Below are 17359 nucleotides of genomic sequence, written 5' to 3' on the forward strand. Positions count from 1 at the left end.
TTTTCAATCAATGGGCTGTCAAAATTAAAAATTTAACTGAACTTTAACAAAATAACTGAACTTGAATATTTCTTTGTTTTCGTAGTGTATTTTCCAACCCAGCTACGTGAAAACCCCAAATCATAAAAGTTTTACGTTACTAGTTAATTTTATTCTTTAAAAATACTCCGTAAATGACATATAAGTGTTTAGTTAATTTATTACACAAATTAATAAAATGTATCCTTACATGTTTGTTTTCATTGGTGTCCGTCAATGTCATTGTAAAGCATTCCGAAAAAATTGAAAGATATGGTTTTAATAGTAGGAGGTGTACAATGTTAATAACCACCAAAGCCATCGATTACAACAGAAACGTGGGTGATACTACAACCCAACAATCGGAAGGTCAATCAATTGTATCTCAAACCAAGTCCCAACAATGACAACGCCATTGTACATGTACAAGCATCTCAAATTGAGCCCAAGTAGTTTCACCCAGACCTAGTCTCAATAATGACAAGTCCAGTTCAATTGATAAGCACCCGAGAATGAAATGTAGGGTGCGCTAGTGTCTAGTTTTAGTTCAATTTAAGTACTAATTAGTTATTGTTAACGATATTTGTTGGTAGAGTGTTCTAGTTCTATTTTGTAGGTGAATTGCCAAATAAAAGAATTTTTAAGGCTAAGGCATGACTCAAGCCAAGGCAGAAGCAAAACAGCTCAGGCAGAGCCAAGGCAGATGTGACCCGACAATCAGGCAAGGCCAAGGCAGACCAGAATTGGCAAGGCAAGGCAAGATCAGGCGAGGCAAAGAAGGCCAACCACTGGAGATAACAGCCTCGGCATCGATGGGATGAAATCCTTTACATCGATGCCGAGCCCCTTAGTACCCCAGCTCCTTACCTACCTCGGCATCGATGGGATGTATTACTTTACATCGATGCCGACCACCTTAGCAGTACAGCTTAAGCCCATTGCCATCGATGCCGAGGGCCTTAGGGGCGAATCTTCAGAGCATCTCACAGTATATTCTGCGCGTGGATCCCCGGAGTATAAAAGCTTGTGACATCATTTTGTACAAACAAGTAGAATAGATTGAGTAGTACAATTTTTAGATCTAGGATAGATTTTGAATCTCTTTGCATTGTTCTTGAGTATTCTTCATTTTCAGCTTTGAATATTTTAATTTCTGCCTTTAGTTGTTAGTTTTTGATATTGTCACCTTAATTAAAGTTGTTGTTTTACTCCCGATCTATCTTAATCTCTAGTTTATTTCAAGTCTTGTTATTTCATTATGTTAAGTAGATTTTTACTTGCTCTTGTCTCTCTAGATATGGGTGAGTAGTTTTTCAAGATTAGGTCATGGGGTGATTAGCACCTCATGGCTCAAGTAGAATTGCGCTTTTCACCATAAAGTTTAAACCTTTGGTTTCGATCATTGATGTGGGGTTCGGGTTTATTTGTCAAATCGCTAAGGTGTTAATCTCCTTGATTATGTGTAGGTAGGAGCATCGCCTACCTACCACACATGATACTTGGAGCTCTGACGCACGAGGCATTTGCTAAATAAATTCTAGAGCTAACTTGGTGATCGAACCATTCTATTTTCCGATTTGGGAACCTTAATTGTGTATCCTGAATTGCGTATTTGGGTAAGAAATGCAATTTTAACTTGAGTCATGAGTGTTAGTAATTCCTAGACCCAACCTGTCTTTTATCTTAGTTTATTAGCTTTTCAATTTAGCCCCTTTTAATTTCCACTACGCACGTAAAACCAAGTTGGCTGTCTAAAAGCCGAAAGCCCTTGCTTGCATCTACAAATCCAACAAAGCCGTATTAATTATTCCCTTGGGTACGATCCCGGATTTCCGGATTATCATGCTTCAACTAACGTATTAGGCCCTACGCTTGGGGCGTTATCTCTTATATCGGAGCAAACGAAGCATTGCCGGGTTCGACAAACCACTGTAAGTATCCCGCTTTCGTTTAGTAGTAGTAGTAGTTTAGTAGTTTATGTGTTAGTAGTTCGTATTTAGTTTGGTGGATACCTCTAACTTGGTTTTACTAAACTTGAGGTGTAACGAAGCTAGGCTAAATATCGAGTTTGTTTTTAGTTAGTGTAGTTAGTTAATTTTGTTAGTTAGCTTAAATTTGATTGCATTGCCTAGCCGAGGTGGTGGCATAACCCCTCGCATATTCTGTTTGTTGAGTTGAGGTGGCGGCATAGCCCCTCCTGTCTGGTAGTTTTCTAGTAGTTAGTGAGTGTTTGTGTTAGTTTATGCCTGTTTATCGAAGCCCAATTTCCAATCGGCTTCATCGTTCTTCTTCACCGCCAAGAATCCGTAGCATTGCCAGGGCGTATCCTGCCCACTCTCCGCCTCGCAAATTAAATCACAATCACAAAGGCCCAATGGCCGAACAAGTTCCAGTTCGTACTCTATGTGATTATCTGAATCCAGAACGGGCTCCTCAAGTATCTCCTATCGTTATTCCGACTCCGACCGCTGGGAATACATTTGAATTCAAGGCTGAGTACCTTCGGATAATTCCAGAATTTCGGGGGTGAGAATTGGAGGATCCTTATTTGCATATCCGGGAGTTCGAGAATATTCTACATTCTTTTGTTACAGTTCCAAGGCAACTTGATCAAGCCCGTTTGAAGTTGTTCCCATTCACTCTCAAGGACAAGGCAAAACAATGGTTCAACTCTTTGAAGCCTCAATCTTTGTGCAACTGGGGAGAAGTTCAGGATGCTTTCACCACTAAATTCTTTCCAGCCAGCTGGACAAAGTTACTTATCGATCAGATTCAATGTTTCAAGCAAATGGATGGAGAGACTTACCACAAGTATTGGGAGCGATACAAGGACTTGCTTATGTCCTCATCACAACCTTCCGTTGTATCTCAGAGTCAACTATTTCTACACAGGGTGTTCTCAAGAGAGTAAACAGCTTTTGGATACTATGGGTGGGGGTGATTTTATGGGAAAGACACCGAAGGATGCTTGGGATTACTATGAGTCACTAGCTGAGAAGACCCAGTCTTGGCAATTTACAGACCCAGGAGATAGAGTGATGTTCAATCAAGGTCCTACAGGTTCAGGAAAATTCTCTATTGCGGAGCATACAGCTTTTGAAACTCGATTGGAGGAGATTGCTCGAAAACTTGACAAGTTGGAATTAAAGAGAGCTCAATCTCAAGAAGTGAAAGTAGTGCGCCAAGTGGAGGAAGTTTGTGTTATTTGTGAGATTGTGGGCCATTCTACCGAAGCGTGCCCCAATATTCCTGCTCTTAAGAATGTGATTAATGGGATTGCTCCAGAAGAAGTACATGCATTGCAACGTTTTGACCCTTATTCTCAATCTTATAATCCAGGGACAAGGCAACATCCAGCTTTCCTTGGAATCAATCTAATGAGGGGAATTCTTCTCAAGTTCCACCCCCCGCTCCTCAATTACCTTGGAAGCAACCTCAGAATGCTTTTCGTTTCCCTCAAGCTCATGGTCCACCTGGTTTTGCTCATTCTGCTCCATTCCCACATGCAAACCAATTTCAACAACAACCTGCCCAGTTTCACCAACAACCACCAAAGTGTTCTTGGGAAGATCAATTCAATGCTCTCTTGCAAGGTCAAACTGCTATCAATGAGCAACAAACTCAAATGATGAATGATATCAGAAACCAGTTGGGCAAGTTGACAACTACGGTGGGTTTGTTACAACAAGAGAAAGGGAAGTTTCCTACTCAACCTCAACCTAATCCGCAACCGAATTCTAATCCAAATTCTCAAGGTCTTCATTTTGCTAGCTCTTCGGTGACTTTCCCTGAGCAAGCAAAGGCTATTATTTCTCTTCGAAGTGGAAAGACAATTGACAATCAAGTGGTGATGCCTCCGGAACCATCTTATTTGCCTTCTCCTATCGAACGTTCAATTCCAATCCTTGGGGAATCTCCCAATGAAGCAAGCAAGGAGACTCTTGTAGAAGAAGAAGCAAAGGATAAAGGCAAAGACAAGGAAAGTGTACCGGACCCTCAAGTTATTCCAACACCGGCTCCGTATCCCAACCGTTTGAGGGCTTTGGCGAAACCAAATTTGAATGCGGTTTTTTGCATGAGTTATTCAATCAAGTGAAGATTAACATTCCTCTTATGGATGCAATTAAGCAAATTCCATCATATGCCAAGTTTCTTAAAGATCTATGCACTCGGAAGCGCAAGCTTAACGTTCAAAAGAAGATATTCCCAAGTGAGTTCCATCATCCAGATGAATATCGCGCCTAAGTACAAGGATCCGGGGAGCCCTACTATCGCTGTCACAATTGGAGGGAAGCGTATCGAACAAGCTTTGCTCGATCTTGGTGCTAGCGTTAATCTACTTCCATACTCTGTTTATCAAGAGCTTGGGTTGGGAGAGATGAAGCCTACTCGTGTCACACTCCAATTAGCCGATCGAAGTGTTCGTGTACCAAGGGGAGTAGTGGAAGATGTTCTAGTGCAAGTTGATCAGTTTGTCTATCCGGTGGATTTTGTGATTCTCGATACAAATCCGACCGACTCTTCTGCTGCTTCTACTCCAGTGATTCTTGGAAGACCCTTTTTAGCCACGGCGGATGCAGTTATCAACTGTCGAAATAGACTTCTCAATATGACCTTTGGTAACATGAAGATGGAGGTCAATGTTTTTAATGTGGGTAGTCAAATGGGAGATGACGAGTACGTGACTGAAGTGAGCCTTATCGATACTCTTGTAGAAGAACACGTGGATGAGTTGCTTTTCAGTGATCCTTTGGAAGTTGCTCTTACAGCCGAAGAGGTCAAATTTCTCGAGTCTTCTGAAGTGAGTTATTTGAGTTCATTGCTTGATGAGGAAGATGAAGCTTGCGCTATAAATTCTTGGACTCCAAAGTTTGAAGAATTTGAGGAGCTACCACCAATCGAGAAGAAGGTTCTCCCATCTAGTGTTGAGCCACCGAAATTGGAGTTGAAACCCCTACCTGATACTTTGAAGTACGTTTTTCTTGGAGACAACGAGACTTATCCTGTGGTTATTTCCTCCTCTCTTGGGGATCTCCAAGAGATGAAGTTGATCAATTCACTACGAAGGCACATGAAGGCTATAGGATGGACAATTGCAGATATCAAAAGAATTGATGCTACGCTTTGCTCTCACCATATTGCTTTGGAGGATAACATCAAGCCATCTCGCTAACCTCAACGTCGCTTGAACCCTATTATGAAGGATGTAGTATGTGCTGAAGTTTTGAAGCTTTTGGATGTGGGAATCATTTATCCTATCGCCGATAGTAAATGGGTGAGCCCGATACAAGTTGTACCAAAGAAATCCGGAGTTATAGTTGTGCAAAATGAGGAGAATGAGCTTGTGCCTACTCGTGTTCAGACAGGATGGAGAGTTTGTATTGATTATCGGAAGCTCAACACAAGTACCAGAAAGGATCACTTTCCTTTACCATTTATCGATCAGATTTTGGAAAGGATAGTCGGCCATGCATTCTATTGTTTCTTAGACGATTATTCCGGTTACAATCAAATTGAAGTTGCTCTAGAGGATCAAGAGAAAACGACATTCACTTGCCCCTTCGGAATGTTTGCTTACCGTCGTATGCCGTTCGGATTGTGCAATGCTCCGGGGACTTTTTCACGATGCATGATGGGGATTTTTAGTGATATGGTTGAGAAGATAGTAGAGGTTTTCATGGATGATTTCTCTATTTTTGGCGATTCATTCGATTCATGCTTGGCCAATTTGGAGAAAGTTTTAACAAGGTGTGAAGAGAAAATTTTGGTTCTGAATTGGGAAAAGTGTCACTTCATGATCACTCAAGGGATTGTCTTGGGGCATATTATATCGTCAGATGGTATCGCGGTGGATAAGGCCAAGATCGATCTTATTTCCAATCTCCCGACTCTAAAATGCGTGAAGGATATTCGTTCATTTCTCGGGCATGCCGGATTCTATCGTCGGTTCATCAAAGATTTTAGTGCTATCTCTCGACCCTTGTGCCATCTTCTTGTCAAAGACGTTCCATTTGAATGGACCCCCGCGTGTGAACAAGCATTTGTAAAGTTAAAGGCTAGTCTCACTTCTCCTCCTATTGTGCAACCACCAGATTGGAGCCTCCCGTTCGAGCTTATGTGTGATGCAAGTGACTATGCTGTAGGTGTTGTCTTAGGACAAAGGAAGGACAAGCATCCGTACGTGATCCATTATGCAAGCAAGACTTTGAACGACGCTCAAGTAAACTATACTACCACGGAGAAAGAGTTACTTGCGGTAGTGTTTGCTCTTGATAAATTCTGGTCTTATCTCATTGGTGGCACCCCTATTGTTGTGTATACGAACCATTCTGCTCTCAAGTACCTACTTACCAAGCAAGATGCCAAAGCTCGTTTGATACGATGGATTCTACTTCTCCAAGAGTTCAATTTGACTATCAAGGACAAAAAGGGTGTCGAGAATGTGGTAGCCGATCATTTATCAAGGTTACAGTTCGAGGACTCTACTCCAAGTTTACCTATTGTGGACACGTTTCCGGATGAACAATTGTTTGTTGTTTTGAGTACCCCATGGTTTGCGGATATAGTGAATTATTTGGCTACGGGACTCTTACCGCCACATTGGTCTCCTCAAGAACGTCGTCGGTTCCTTCATGAAGTACGAATGTTCTCGTATGATGACCCTTACCTTTTCAAGTATTGTCAAGATCAAATAGTGCACCGTTGTGTTCCAGATTCAGATCAACGAAGAATTCTTGAGTTTTGTCACTCAGAAGCTTGTGGAGGCCACTTCTCTTCTAAGAAGACTTCTGCCAAGGTTCTACAATGTGGATTTTATTGGCCAACCTTGCATAAGGATGCTTATCACTTTTGCGTCGCTTGTGAACGTTGTCAAAAGCTTGGGAGCGTGTCTCGAAGGGACTAAATCCCATTGACTAACATTATGGTGGTTAAGATCTTTGACTGCTGGGGCATAGACTTCACGGGACCGTTTCCCGTTTCTTTCGGCAACTTATACATTTTATTGGCGATTGATTATGTTTCAAAATGGGTAGAAGCCATCGCAACCCGTACCAATGATGCCGAGGTAGTGGTGGAGTTTCTCAAGGACAACATTCTTTCACGTTTTGGGATGCCACGAGCAATCATAAGCGACCAAGGAACTCATTTTTGCAATTGCATTTTTGGGGCATTAATGAAGAAGTACGGTATCACCCACAAGGTCTCCACTGCTTATCATCCTCAAACGAATGGGCAAGCTAAGTTGGCGAATAGGGAAATCAAGCACATTTTGGAGAAGACAGTGAATCCGAACCGGAAAGATTGGAGTCTTCGCTTGACCGACGTACTTTGGGCATAGACTTCATGGGACCGTTCCCCGTTTCTTTCGGCAACTTATACATTTTATTGGCGATTGATTATGTTTCAAAATGGGTAGAAGCCATCGCAACCCGTACCAATGATGCCAAGGTAATGGTGGAGTTTCTCAAGGACAACATTCTTTCACGTTTTGGGATGCCACGAGCAATCATAAGCGAACAAGGAACTCATTTTTGCAATCGCGTTTTTGGGGCATTAATGAAGAAGTACGGTATCACCCACAAGGTCTCCACTGCTTGTCATCCTCAAACGAATGGGCAAGCTGAGTTGGCGAATAGAGAAATCAAGCACATTTTGGAGAAGACAGTGAATCCGAACCGGAAAGATTGGAGTCTTCGCTTGACTGACGCACTTTGGGCTTATCGCACAGCATACAAGACCATCTTGGGAGCTTCACCATATCGTTTGGTTTTTGGAAAAGCATGCCATCTTCCGGTAGAGCTCGAGCACAAAGCATAGTGGGCAATCAAGACACTAAATTATCGTTTACTGGCCGCCGGAGCACACAGAAAGCTCCAACTCAACGAGCTTGAAGAAATTCGGAGAGATGCTTATGACAACACCGCCATCTACAAAGCAAAAGTCAAGGCCTTCCACGACAAGCGAATTCACCGGAAAGAGTTTGAAGTTGGACAAAAGGTACTCCTATACAACTCTAAGCTTCATTTGTTTCCTGGTAAATTACGTTCTCGTTGGGTTGGCCCTTATGTTGTTGAACATGTTTATCCTCATGGTGCTGTTAATGTTGTGAATCCATTGAATGGTAAATCTTTTAAAGTTAATGACCAAAAGCTTAAACCGTTTCTTGAAACTTTTGAGGTTGGAGAGCCGGATGAGGAGTTAATCAATCCAGTTTACACGGTTGATTAGTTTGATACTTAAAATTGCACGGGGAGTGAAAGCGTAACCGCTGAACTTAACTGTTTGTCGGACCCGGCCCCCGGGTAGGGGGTACCCACCATTGACTTGGGTATATGTAGCTTCGCACGCCGCTACTAAAAGAAGGATCGTGTGCCCAGCTCCGGTTCGAAGGACAAATCATTTAATATCAGTGACATAGGGCTTTAATTAGCTTTTCTGATAAGAGTAATTCATAGTAAACCACTCACGTCTCCCAGATTAGCCCCAACGGGGGCGGTATAGATCCTTAGGTTAGGCCCTGATATTCCCGTGCTTACGCACTTGGCTCTATCTTGTTTGCTTGCCTGGTTACGATCTTAGGGGACGCTGGACTTCATTGTTTGGCGGAGTCTAGCTGTGACTTTGACGCTCTGAGTTCTGATATTAAATTTGTATATACTGTACATATTTATTCTTTCTTTCTTGCTTTGTTCTCTTTTAGTTTAGTTATGCATGCTTTGTTTTGTTGTGTTTTGTTTGTTTTGTTCTGTGTTTGCATCAAATAAAATCTTGGAGATACATCACATGCAAAAGATTTCATCAATGTGTTAGTGTAAAAAGGGCTTTCATTAGTTCTTCTTGGTAATAGTTTATCGTTAATGATCCATGCTCTACGCGATTGCCCCTAATCAGAGGCAACTTAGGTCTGTGAGTGAGGTTTGATATTGCCTGGAGTGCACGCTAGGTTGTATTGCATCTTGCTTTGTTTTGATCCTAGGGGACGCTGAACTTAGTTGTTTGGCAAGGTCAAGAGATAAATTTTATTACGGGCGCTAGCATAACAAATTCTCGACGATCTAGTATAGCCACCCATTTTTTTACCCCACCGGTAAAAGATGGGAAGAAAAGTATGACTCGTGTGATCGCGTGATGATCGGGTGGTGCATTGCATTTCATTCTGTTTTGCATGTTTTTATTTGCTTTGTGTGTTTTCTTTATGTTCTGTCTTTTAATTTTGGTTTGGTTTGAAGCCGAATAACACGGACATGTGTTTCTAATGTCACTTGTTTTGTGGAAAGTCGTTCTCTAAGTCTTGCAGGGTTTATGTGCTACCACACCAGCCTTGGTAGTTTGGGTCTAAAGCCGGAGTGAGTGAGGCGTTCAGGAGCCCTAAGCATGGGTACGGCTAAGCGCCGCGGTTGTTAGTCCGATAAAGCTTTGGATATGGCCCAGTGTGACTAGCTGTGGTTCCGAGTTGGTAGAACCGAAGGAGTAAACCCTGGAAGCATCTAATCTAGCTGGAGCAAAACATTGACATAAAATCCTCCAACTTGGTCGAGGTATTTAGGGGTTTGTAGGTGGACAAATTCAAGTAGTGCTTTGAACAGCACTGGAATGCTACGGCTTCACGTGTCTCTTGAACGTAACCCTAATTTGTCAATGAAATCCCTGTCCTGCAAAACAGACAAGGAGTGAGTGCACCTTTGCCTCTCGTGGCAAAGGCCCTCCGATGCCTTTGTTAGTATCACGTACTAGCAATCAAACCCTAATTATCAGCAGCAAAGCAAATAGAATGCAGTGTATTGCGTACCTTTTACCTCTAGGTTTACATCTTATTTATAGATTTGCGTATGCTTGCTGGCCAAGCATCCGTGTTGCCCTAGGATTCCTAACTCGTATAGGAATCTCAGGATATCAAGGATTCTCGTTTCCTTTATCAGTTCATTACCTTAATCCTTGTAGGACTCTTTTCCATAACAAGCCGAACATCCCATACTCGTTGGGTATCTTTCTCAGATCCTATATTCTCGGGATCTTATCCTTTAACGGAATACCAGTGATTCTGGACCCTTCTAGAATGTTCCCTCAAATAGGACTTCTCTCTCTGTTCGGCCATCTCATGGCCGAACAGACGGCCTGGACCAGTTACCTCACGTGTTACTGGTCCTAAGGAAACAATTTGAACCATATCCTTTCTAAGGAGCTCTCCTCCTGTTCGGCTTTCTCTTGCCGAACAAGTTTCTTGAACAATGGCATCTCTTGTAATTTTCCTTGTATTCGGTCCAATAACGTCTCGTGTTATTGCACCGAGAATCGTACAACCTCTCTGGACCATTGACTTCTCATATCACTGGTCCATAATGCGTTGACCTTTTCTTTGACCGTGCTCGGGCTTGTTTTGTACCTGTTCGGGAATACCTCCCTACAATTGCTCCCCAACTTTGCTCGTTTATATTTTACTCAGATGACGAGTAAAGCTCTTTTACCGAGCAAATTCATTTTGTTTCTGCACCCTATTTCATATATTGGTGCAATGTTTCATCACGTTGCTAAGAAAAAATCATCTTTTCTTGTGGCCGTCACAGGCTTTTAGCCCTAACCTTTACACGTGTCGATCATCGTATTGCTTTTACATTAAATACGAACAGACGTGTTTATTGGAAAATGGAACGCTCAAAACGGCGTTTGGGGTGACGTTTCACGTACGCCACCTACTTTTAGGGTATTTTTGGGTTTTCGTCCCATTTTAAAAAACCCCAATTTCTCTCTTAGACTCCTTCTACAGGAAAAAAAAACGGTTCAAGCTCTTCCCCGCCATTGAAGCTCTGTTCATCGTCTCAAGGACTCTTCTTTTCTACTCTTTAGGGATTCCATCGACTATTCTCGTAAGTCATCACTTCTTTTCCTTACAACTCCATTTCTCTAGTGGATTGTTTACAATCTCATTTTTAGGGTTTTATCGTCCCTTTTTCTTTTTACTTCAAAGAACCTCAAATACCTCTCTAGTAATGGGAAGATTTCGAAGACACTATAATACTCCTCAAACCATGGCTAGTTTCAGATCTCGATATGGGATTCCTGACAACGTAGCTACTATTTTGGCTCCTAAGGATGCCATCCGTGAGAGTTTCGATTTCGACACCCTTCACATTCCAGTAGTAGCCGTCGTTGAAGGCGGAGTTAGGTTCCCTTTAGCCCCTCTACTCCGCCAAGTTTTAGCGTATTACAGGCTTTCGCCAATGCAGGTTTCTGCTAATTTCTTCCGAGTAGTTATGGGTATAAATACCCTAAACCAAATGTTAGGGACTTCTCTAGGCTTGTATGATATCCATCATCTATATAGCATTTCCAGAACTGGGGACGCCCTTACATATTATTTAAAGAGTAGGGATTCTAGAAAGAAGCTCGTTCTCGAACTCCCTGACTCTGCTCGAGGGGATGATGACGACTTTCTGATCGTTACGGGCAACTTCGAACCCAGAGACGAGGACGACCAAGTGATTGGTTTTCATGCCCCTCACATATTCGGGAGCCCACGTTAGTGCTCTCCCTTAATTTCATTTGTTTTGTCCTCTTTCATAGGAAAAGCTTTTTCGTGCTTCTAATTGCTTATGCTTTGCTTTGTTTCAGCATCAAATATTAACCGTGGTTATAACATCATAACCCCACAAGTTCACGTAGCTGATATCAAACGAGCACTTGCATTCAACGGCGAAGGGACATACCTTGCAGGCCGAGCAAGAGCAGCTCAAGTACTTCTCAGCTACAAAGCTTCGTACGGTGGGTTTATTGATCGGAGAACCCGAGCAGCTGACATCCCTGCAATAGCTGGTCCTTCAAGACCAATCCCCGAACAAGAAGAGAGGCGTTCCCAGACTCCTCCAATCTCTGACGAACCTATCCCTCTTGCTGAGGAAGCTTCCAGTTCCACATCCAACTCGTCTTCCAGCGGCCGTACCCTCTCAACTTCAGAGATGAACCGGCCGATTGACTTGGGCAGCCTCCTCACCATTCCTGGTCGAGGTCGTGGTCGGGGCCAAAGTGTTCAAGGTCGTGGTCGTCGTCCCCAGACTCAAACCGATGCTCCTCCTGGATTTTCTCTAGAAGAAATTGAAGCCCTTCACAGAGAAAAACGTCAACGGGTGGAAGAATCCCAAGAAAGACCCCCACCATCCTCTTCATCTCCTGCTCCTATCTGGGCTCCTCCATTCTCGCACGGGAGCCGAGCTATCACTGCTCGGGACAGTGTTGAGTCAGAAGGCACTGCCCTTGCCCTGTCCCAAGCCTTTCTGCTGCCAGGAGATATGCAGAAGGAGGTGGCAAGCTCGCCTGACAACCTTCTAAGCTCATTCATGTCTCACAATGCCAAGGTAAAATCTCGCTTTGTAAACCATAGCATACCAGAGCGTTTGGTATCTATGTTTAACTGTTTTGAACGTTCCAGGTGATGCAAAAAATGGTGGCCATGGCTCAAAAGCTTAGCCAGTCTGAGCCTCAACGTGTCAAGCTTGTAAGTGAGAACACCAAGCTCCAACGTACCATCATCAGGCTCGAGAAAGAAAGGAACCAAGCCTTGGGAGTGGCAGATGGTTTAAAGGGACAACTGAAGGGGACTGAGGACAGTCTAAATCAAACGCTGAAGGAACTCGAGGCGAGCCAGAATGAAACCAAAGCTGCATTTGAGAAGGGATACAACGAAGGGATCAAAGTAGCTACGGAAAGCTATACAAACCAGATACCTGGGATACAAGACCAAGTCTGGGTGGCCTCTTGGACAGCTTGCCTTGCCAAAGCTGAGATTCCTGAATCATCTCCTCTCTGGAACAACATTGAACTGCCTAGTGCTGCTAGTCAAGAGGAAGATATTGCAGAGGAGAGAGATGAAGAGCAGGTGGTGAATGTGTCTGAGCAACATTCGTCTGAGCAACATGTTCCTGATGTTGAACCGGGTGAACTCATGACCAATGAGGTAACTGGTCAACTTGGAGGTGAAAATACCACAGAAGACGTGATTGCACCAGTAGCTCCTACAACTGTGCTTGTGCAAGATCTCACTGAAGATGAATGAGTTCTGTCTTCGTTTGTCTTTCTTTACATCTGTTTTGAATTGTTCCCTTCAAGATACCTGTTCCAAATGTTGCTATCATGGGTATTTGAAATGTTTAAGTTATTTTCGTTCTTATGTAAGTCTTTCGTACTTAATCGTTTGAAGTTTCACGTACTTATGCATATATTCGTATGCTTCCAAGTTTGTGCATATTCTCATATGCTATGGACTGTTTGTGCATATTCTCGTATGCTCTATGCATGTATTCGTATGCATCGCAAGGGTTTAAGTTTCTCGTACTTGTGGTTTCATACTTTAAGTTTCACGTACTTAGAACATCACACAAGTGTTTCGTACTTGCGTTCTCACAAGCGTTTCGTACTTGAGTTCTCACAAGTGTTTCGTACCTGCGTTTTAAGTTTCACGGACTTAAAAGTTTCATACTTTAAACGTGAGTTTAAGTTTCACGTACGTAAACTTTTGTTTTAAGTTTCACGTACTTAAATGTTCGAAATTTACACAAGTGTTTCGAACTTGTGTTCAAGTGTCACGTACTTAAATGGATATCCTATACCCTGCTCTCCAATACGAATGAGGGAAACCAATGTCGTAATTCGTATTTAAAACAAATACCAAAAAAAAAACAGCAGTTTAGACTAAAAAAGTAACTTCATTCATAAACTGTAAAACCCAAGAGGGCGTTACTCGTACCCCTTGTAGCTAAAATAACAAAACTAGAACTTAAGAGAGTTTTATTCGTAACTCTTCACACAATCACGATGTGCATAAAAATTATTCACATAAAAAACTTTCTCAGATTATGGACATTCCAAGGTCTTGGCACTGGGTTCCCATCCAAGTCTGCCAATCGATAAGCCCCAATGCCCGCGATTTCTGTAACTCGATATGGGCCTTCCCAATTCGCCCCTAGCTTTCCCTCATTAGCCACTTTAGTATTGCCGAGCACTTTTCGTAGCACAAGGTCTCCAACACCGAACTCTCGTGGGTGTACATTCTTGTTATAACTTTTGATGAGCTGCTCTTGGTATGAGGCCAAGTGCACCAGGGCCCGCTCTTGTCGTTCCTCGGCAAAGTCTAACTCAATCTCCAAGGCTCTGTCATTTCCTCCACTTTCAACCAAAGTGGTCCTGTTGGTCGGCAGACCTATTTCCAATGGAATAACAGCCTCTGTTCCATATGCTAATGAATAGGGGGTCTCTCCCGTAGACCTCCTAGGCGTTGTTCGGTATGCCCATAGAACCAATGGCAATTCGTCGGGCCATTTCCCCTTTGCTTTATCCAAACGTTTCTTAATCCCATCAAGGATTGTTTTGTTTGAAGCCTCTGCTTGTCCGTTGCTTTGAGGGTAGGCTGGAGTCGAGTAATAATTTCTTATCCCATACTGGGCACAGAAAGTTTTGAATTTCTTCTGAAACTGTGACCCATTGTCTGTAATCAACGAATAAGGTACCCCAAAGCGAGTTATGATGCTTTTCCACACGAACCTTTCTATCATAGGTTCAGTGATCTTGGCCAATGGCTCAGCCTCAATCCACTTAGTGAAGTAATCTGTTGCAACTAGTAGGAATTTTCGATTCCCAGTTGCCTTGTGTAGTGGACCCATTATGTCCATTCCCCATTGAGCAAACGGCCAGGGACTTGTCAGCGGCACCAGGTCCTCGGCTGGTGTTCGAATCATTGGTGAAAATTTCTGACACTTCTCACAAATTTTTACGTACACCTTAGCATCTTCTTGCATGTACGGCCACCAATACCCTTGGGTAATTGCTCGGTGGGCTATGGACCGACCACCAGCATATGTTCCCTCGTGAATTTCGTGGAGGAACTTTTGCACCATCTCAGGATGCACACAAAGCAAGTAAGGTCCTGTAAAAGACTTCCTATATAGTTTTCCTCTGGGGATAACCAGAACCGAGCAGATTTGGTCCTGATTTTATGTGCCTCCTTTTTGTCCAAAGGGAGTATTTCATCTCGTAAAAACTCCACTATTGGGTCCATCCAACTTGGTCCTTGGTTCACGTCCCAGACCATCTCCACACTTCTCCCAATGCTTGGCTCAGTCAGATACTCCACGGCTATTTTTCTTTTAAACTCAGATGGTACAGCTGCGGCTAACCATGCCAATGAATCTGCATGAGCATTCTTTCCATAACTTATCTGCTCAATATACACCCTTTCGAAGGTATCGAGCAGATCTCTGGTCACCTGTACATATGCTGCCATCTTCTCGCTCCGGGTTTCATATTGCCCGGACAGTTGATGGACTACGAGCTGTGAATCAGAATACACCCTAACTCGTTCAGCTTTTAGGGTTTTTGCACTTCTCAAACCAGCTAAGAGTGCCTCATACTCTGCCACATTATTTGATACATTGAACCCTAGCCGAACAGATAATTCCAACATTGACCCTTCAGGGCGTAAAAGCACAACTCCAATTCCTGAACCGGTGTTGCAAGCTGACCCATCAACAAACAGCTTCCATTCTAAGGGATCTTGTTCGGCTAATGCCTGTTCCTTCGTTACAAGAGGCTTTGCTTCACACTCCTTTTTCGTAGGAGGCAAAGGTGCAACCGCAGGTGAGAATTCTGCCACAAAATCTGCCAACACCTGGCCTTTGATTGCTGTGCGCGGCCGATAGTCGATGTCATATTGGCTCAACTCAACGGACCAAGTCGAGATCCTTCCCGAGAAATCTGCCTTTCGGAGCAGTGATTTTAATGGGAACTCGGTAACCACAACTTTATGGCTCTGGAAATAATGTGGCAATTTTCTAGTTGCTGTCTTTAATGCTAGGACCAATTTCTCGAGGGGCAAATACCTTGTTTCGGCATCTAACAAAGTTTTGCTCACATAATAAACTCGGATTTGCTCGGATCCCTTATTTCTTAAAAGAACTGCACTCACAGCATGCTCAGAAATAGCTAAGTATAAAACTAGAGGCTCACCTGTTTCTGGAGTCGAAAGAAGGGGAGGAGAGGCCAAATATCCCTTTAGATCCTGGACGGCTTGTTCACATTCTGCTCCCCATTCGAACCCTTCCCTTTTCTTCAACAGCTGAAAGAAAGGTCTGCACTTGTCATTTGATCGGCTAATAAATCGATTAAGAGCTACTGCCATCCCAGTTAATCGTTGGACTTCTTTCGTTGTCCGAGGACTTTCCAGATTTTGTAAGGCCTTTATTTGGTCAGGATTCGCCTCTATTCCCCTTAGAGTTACAAGATGGCCCAAAAACTTTCCAGAGCCGACTCCAAACGCACACTTCGAGGCGTTGAGTTTCAACTTGTATTTCCTCAAAATCTCAAAAGCTTCTCTCAAATTTGCAATATGGCCTTGCCCAGATTTACTTTTTACCACCATGTCATCTATGTAAACCTCCATAGTTTTGCCGAGCAATTTTCTGAACATGATGGTTGCCAGTCTCTGATACGTTGCCCCTGCATTCTTCAATCCAAAAGGCATGACATTATAACAGTACAACCCTCGTGGTGTAATAAAAGACGTCTTCTCCTGATCTGGCCCAAACATTGCAATTTGATGGTATCCTCGATATGCATCGAGAAAACTCATCCGTCCATATCCCGCTGTTGCATCAACCAACTGGTCAATCCTTGGAAGAGGAAAACTGTCCTTAGGGCACGCCTTGTTTAAATCTGTGAAGTCAACACATACGCGCCATTTTCCGTTCTTTTTCTTGACGACAACAATATTGGATAGCCATTCTGGATAATAAACTTCCCTTATTGCCTTGGCTTCCAACAAATGATCCACTTCTTCAATTACAGCGTAAACGTGCTGTACGGCTGCCCTTCGTTTCTTTTGAATGACCGATTTATGCTGTGGATCTATATTCAAATGATGGCAGATAACATCTCCCCAGGCATCTCCTCTGGTGTCCAAGCAAATACATCGACATAAGTTTTCAAAAAACTAATCAGTTCATTCTCTTCCTCTTCTGGCAGTGATTCCCCAATTAGAAAATACCTATCTGGATCAGTCTCGTTGATCAGTGTTTTCTTCAAATCCTCAACTACCCTCTCGGTTGGGTCTTTTCCAATATCCTCAATGGTCGGCAGATCCGGAATTTCCACAGTATTAACATGGTGGGCATTATGGACTCTTTTTATGATGGATACCAAACATTGTTGAGCTATCTTTTGGTTACCTTTGATGTGCTCAATCCCATTAGACCCTGGGAACTTTACCATCTGATGGAAAGTTGAAGAGACTGCCCTCATCTTGTGCAACCATGTTCTCCCTATAATCACGTTATAGGAAGACGGTACATCCACCACT

The sequence above is a fragment of the Rhododendron vialii genome, chromosome 5a (genome assembly GCF_030253575.1).
Source record: "Rhododendron vialii isolate Sample 1 chromosome 5a, ASM3025357v1".
In the NCBI taxonomy this organism is placed as follows: domain Eukaryota; kingdom Viridiplantae; phylum Streptophyta; class Magnoliopsida; order Ericales; family Ericaceae; genus Rhododendron; species Rhododendron vialii.